The sequence below is a fragment of the Rhinolophus sinicus genome, linkage group LG02 (genome assembly GCF_036562045.2).
Source record: "Rhinolophus sinicus isolate RSC01 linkage group LG02, ASM3656204v1, whole genome shotgun sequence".
NCBI lineage: Eukaryota > Metazoa > Chordata > Mammalia > Chiroptera > Rhinolophidae > Rhinolophus > Rhinolophus sinicus.
In genome coordinates this window covers 178,178,310-178,184,021 of record NC_133752.1, presented here as the reverse complement: position 1 = coordinate 178,184,021, position 5,712 = coordinate 178,178,310, and the positions used below count along the sequence as shown (strand labels likewise).

Here is a 5,712-nt window from a genome sequence, read left to right as displayed (position 1 = left end):
TAATGCAAATAGTACATTTCCCAGCCTCACTGTTGTTAAATGCAGCCAATAATATGGAAACAGAAGTTGTCTGATAAGACTTATAAAAGAGTATCCTAAAAGTAGTGCAAAAATGACACAAGTACTTTGCCTTTTCCCCTTCTTCCATTAAGTGTCATGTGGATATGATGGCTAGAGCTCCAGCAGCCATCTTGGACCATGAGACAAACAAAGAAGCCTTATACAAAAGATCATGGAGCAGAAACATAGAATGAGCCAGAGTCCTTGATGACAACATGGTATAGCCATGCAAACTCATTGATTATCTCAGATTTCTTCTATGTGAGAGAAAAACAAATCCCTAAAATTTTAAACCACTGTTACTTTCACTTTTCTATTTACATAGCAAACCTAATCTTATCTAATTCAGCTTCCAATGCACTGTAGTGCTCTTTTTGTTTTCTTGCTTTGTCTCAAATTACTCCTCTTGGTCACTACTCCTCATCCTTATTCGTGTTCCTCCTCTTCCTTCTTCTCCAATTTCTTTTCTTTTTAACTTTTCTTCTTTTTCCTGCCTTTTAAACCACAGCTTATCCAAAGATCTGACCTCACCTATCCTGTCTTCTCTACTCCATTCTTCCCTTCTGTCTCTAGACTTGTTTTTGACGGTCTCAGCCAGTTTCATTCCTATAATCGTAACCTCTATCCTGAAGACTCTTAATTTTGAAACTACAACCTTGCGTTTGTAGAAAAAGAGCTGCTACACATCTCCACCTAGATAGCCCAATGGACGGACACATTCAGTGTGTCCAAAAATGAATTTCTGATCTTCCCTCCATAACCAGATACTTTCCTTTGGTTGCCCATTTCTCTTAATTGGTCACCCTGAGTTCCACTTCATAACCTATAAACCTTCAAGTCATCTTGAACTTCACCTTCTGCCTGGGCTTGATAAAATTATACATCCCATCCATTCAATGTCTGTAATTTAACATCCAGCCGAACTCTCCTGTCCGTCCCAAGTCATTGTTACAGGTGGGGGTCTCACCATCTTTCTTCTGGGCCACCGCAGTAGCCTCATAACTGTCTTCCCGCTTCACTTCCATTCACCTGTCTGTGAGTGTGGGTGAAGTGCAACCCTCATCATATTCCACTCCTGCGCAGCCACTGTAACCCACCAAATATGATCCACCATCTGACACCAACATATCTTTCCAAACATAATTTCTACTGTTTCCCATCCTATGCTTTATCTAAACTTCATCCAATCCCTACGATGACCATCTTCAGTGTTTGAGCTGCCTTTCCCTGTTGCTGTCTTGTGTTCGTGCAGGTTCATTTGCCCGTGTTCCCTACTACTTCCTATTTTATCATCCCTGAATCCAATCTATTCTTTGGTCCCAACAAAAATGCCATCTGGAGACTCCACAAAACCTACAATGACCTCTTGAACTGAAAGTTCTCTCTCAAATCCTGTATTAATTCATATGCTTATCCTAAGGCCCTGACTTTTCTCTTTGTATTGTGGTAATGAAGATACATGCTTTCTCTTGTTAACTAGACCTGTCATGTTCATCTTTCTTGTCCTTCAGTGCCAACGTGATAGGCACTCAGTAAATAGGTTGAGTGAATAAACAGTATTTTTAGTCTTTGAGTGCATGAATAAATACATATGTGTTGTCGTTTCTAAGCTCCTTAAACATTCTTATCATCAGTGTTCTGAACTCTGTCTCTGATGGGTTGGTTACTTCTGTTTCATTTGGTTCCATTTCTGGAGGTTTCTTCTGTTCTTTTATTTAGGACATGTTTCTTTGTTTCCCCATTCTGGCTGACTCTCTGTGTTTGCTTTGATGTATTAGGTAGATCCCCTAGCGTTCTTAGTTCTTGCTCGGTTATCTTTTGTAATATGTGTTCTTTATATTTGACTTGCACTAAAAATATGGAACGCTTCACGAATTTGTGTGTCATCCTTGCGCAGGTGCCATGCTAATCTTCTCTGTATCGTTCCAACTTTAGTATATGTGCTGCTGAAGCGAGCCATACATACGTGTTAAGTGTTTGACTATTACTTACAGTCTGTCCTTTCGTCACCATGGTCATTGCCTCCTTCACATCCACCTTCCAGCCTCCACTACTTTGGACAAAATTGTCAAAGAGAAGTGAGAAAAGAAGGAGGAAAGGAATGTAAGTGCTATGCTAATATGCTCCCTTCTTGAAAAACAAATGAAACAGAAAGAAAGAGGTGAAGCCTTCATTTGAGCTGTGATAAATGAGGAGAGGATTATCAACTTTTTTTTTGCTGCAGGAAAGGTACTTTTGCTTCTTTAAAAACTATGAAGGATCTCTCAGAAAGGAGTTCAGTATACTTGATCCACTGCGTATCGGACATTAGGGGCTTATCCTTTGCGGCACTTGACACACTTACACTGCTCGTTGCAACCAAACTGTCCTCCAGGGAGGTAATGTGCCCTGCTGCAATGATCAATGCCTTTTTTGTTTTTTAAATTCGTTTCAGGTGTACAAAACAATGTAATAGTTAGACATTTACACCCCTCACAAAGTGATTACCCTCTTCTCCAACTTACTCCCCCTCTGACATTGTATATAGCTGTTTCAATTCCATTGACTCTATTCCCAATGCTGATCAGTGCCTTTCGAAGACTCTCCTGAGGCTGTTTTGAGAACAAAAACCCTCTCAGTTTTACTGCAACTTGGAGGGGAGAAGTTAAGTGCTATGAATCACACGTTGGGATTCATTAACCCCCATGTGGTGCACAGAGTGGGACATCGCACCCAACCCCTTGGCTGTGTCGACAGGTGTGTCCCCTGCTTGGTCCCCAGAGACCATACACGTGGGTCCCCTCTCTCCTCACAGGGTCACAGGGACAGTCAGATGTGGGGAAGAGTACAGTGCTTTGTGTCCTGGCCCCGCATCATGCTATTTTACCATGATGCTCTTAATAGACCCCTTTTGTTCTCAGTTTTCTTATCTGAATATAAACTGCATAGAGGACCCTTGTTCACTGTTCCACAGAGAGTGACACTAATTAAGAGGAATTTTTTAACCTTTTTTCCAGCTGGTCCACAGTATGAGGGAAATAATTTCTTGCCAGCCAATCGTCCATAAAAAGAGTGTGGTTTATACCTGAGAGATGACCACTGAGATGGGGTGGGGGTGGGGATTTCCCCCTTTTTCTCTCTCTTGCCTTCCTCCACCTGAATACACTCTGCGTCCCAGTGAAGCAGCTCCTACTGAGGGGATCCGGTCATGCTCCCCTTGCGCAGGAGGTGCCATCTTCCCAGTGGGGTCATGAAACCCCATTTCTTCAGCCTCCTTATGCCTGATACATCTACTTAATCCCAATGACGTTTTCTAATACTCCACGTCTATCACTTTGGTAAAAAAAGGAGGAGCGTGCTTTGGTTCCCGAGGGGTGAGAAGCGGTAGTGAGGAGAGGGAGTTCTGGGCAAGCGTGGGGCAGAGGAAGAGAAATGAGGGCCAAAGGGGTTCTCCTCTGGACAGTGCCTGTTTTTCCCCATAAAGGATCTGAGACCCGCACATTATACCATCATGAGGATTAATGTCATTCTGAAGACTCTTGTCTGGTCTTCATGAGAAATTTGTATTCCTTTTACTTTAATTTTATTTCTTGCAAGGTAATAACCCTCACCTTATTATGCTAAAGGAGTATCTGCCCCTTCCCTGCCCTGTACTTTATTGCACAGTTTCATCACATTCGCTGACAAGAAAGAGTCCCTTGCCCAAATCAATTTTCTTGAACACGCAAGCTCCAACCCTGGTAGGGATGGGGGAAGGGGTGACTCTCCTCAACTACCCGTGTAGAAACATGGCTCTGGGCTTCAGGGAGATGATGGATTTCAAGCCTATAAAGTAGTCATCTGTATTGTTAAGGAGCTCCCTAGATGCCGTGGAGGTGGGCCACCCCTGGATTGCGCTCTGAGAGTACTAATGGAATGGGCTTCTCCACCATCCAAGGGGAACAGCCCTTGGAGGAGAGCGTGGAGGCTCTGCCACCATTCCAACTTGTAATAAGCATGTGTTTTCCTACAGTCACCTTTGCAGACAGTAATTGCATACCCAGGATGGTTCCCAGAAAGCTATTAACCTGATAATATTCAGACAAGCATCTATGGTGGCCCCACCACGTGCCAGAACATATGAAAGTGCTTTCGTGAGCAGTGTAAGCCACAAGAGGTGTTCATGCTGCAACAGGGAAGTGTGGGCTGCAGTGTTTAGGGAGGTCTTCTAACACAGTGGGAACTGGTTTTCTATTTAGAGGATGAATAAACTTCATTTCCCCAAATTCATCAGCATGGAAGTCTCAGGTGTATTTATCTTTCATCAGCTCTTGGTCCTGAGACATGTTGTTGGATGCTTTCCTGGCTTTTGATCATGGGGGAGAGGCAGCAGAGCCAGGATCATGGCAGCACTGGACCGAAGTCTGTGCCAAAGTTGTGGCCCTGCCTCTGCCATTCACCAGCCACACGACCATTGGGCCAGGTCTGTCTTTCTCTCTGAACTTCTGCTCTGACCAAGGTGCTTATTATACTCCTTCAACTCATAGCAAGAGTCAAACACAAGGACCTATTGATTCCACTCCCAAGATTTTATCCTAAGTCATGTTTTCTCAATCTCATCACTACTCACATTTTGCACTGGAAAGTATTTGTTGTGGAAAGATGTCCTGTGTATTGCATGGTGATTAGAAGCATCCCTGGCCTCTACCCACTAAATGCCAGTAGCAACTCTCCCCAAAACGTGTGACAATTAAAGTCTCCAGACATTGTCGAATGTCTCTAGAAGGACAACATCACCCCTGGTTGAGAACCACTGTCACAGGCTATCAAAAGAAAGATAGTTGCAAGAATAATGAGATCTGCAACAGCCCTCAAAATACGCCCCCTCACTTTAAACATGCTTATCCCAGCATTCTTACCACTTTCTGAAGCAGTTCTGGAAGTCCTCTTTCGTGAGTGACTTTACTTCATCCTCCATCGTGACAATACTCTGTGTCACACATCGCTTCTGGTATACGGTAATTTCTGTCAAATAAAAACATTATGGTGTGTCCTCATCCACTGTATTCACCGGATCTGGCACCGTGCGACTTCTGGCTTCTCCCCAAAGTCAAAATGATTCAGGACATTGAGGCAGGCACAACAGTGCAACTAAAGACACTCACGAAAGAGGACTTCCAGAACTGTCTCAGAAAGTGGCAAGGACAATGGGATGAATGTGTTTGAAATGAGGGGGAGTATTTTGAGGGAGATTAATGGCAATGTGTCTTTTACTGTAATAATTTTTTTTTAAATTTAAACATTCACCATAGTTTTTTTATCACACTGCATACGTCTCCCATATGCATATTTATTAGACACCCTGGAGAATTGTAAGTAGTTGGATGGTGAAACTAAAGGATTTGTTTTCCTTTAGCTGTATGTTTTTCCAATTAAAAATAAAAACCTGCTTTATCTTTTTCCATAGGATCAGTCATGTAGTATATGTGAACTAGCTTTGTACATTTTGAACTACCAAACAAATCTACAGACTCTCACCAATGATGTCCCTCTCGTTTCACAGATGCTTATCTGTTTGGTGTGTTCTACCTGATAAGCCTGTGCTTGCAGCATTAGCAAAGGAGGGGTGTCAAAAAATATAGTTTCTGGAGGAAGGTAATATTTGTTATTTCAAAATATCATCACAAAGAAAAT

At 42.7% G+C, this 5,712-nt stretch overlaps 1 non-coding gene across 1 annotated transcript; it reads right to left on the bottom strand.

The window, feature by feature from the left end:
* Positions 1 to 1,912: 1,912 nt before the first annotated feature.
* On the bottom strand, positions 1,913 to 2,015 carry LOC141570342 (U6 spliceosomal RNA). The gene has a single exon (XR_012494336.1). It is a non-coding gene; the product is annotated as a U6 spliceosomal RNA (small nuclear RNA).
* Between the last annotated feature and the right edge of the window lie 3,697 nt (positions 2,016 to 5,712).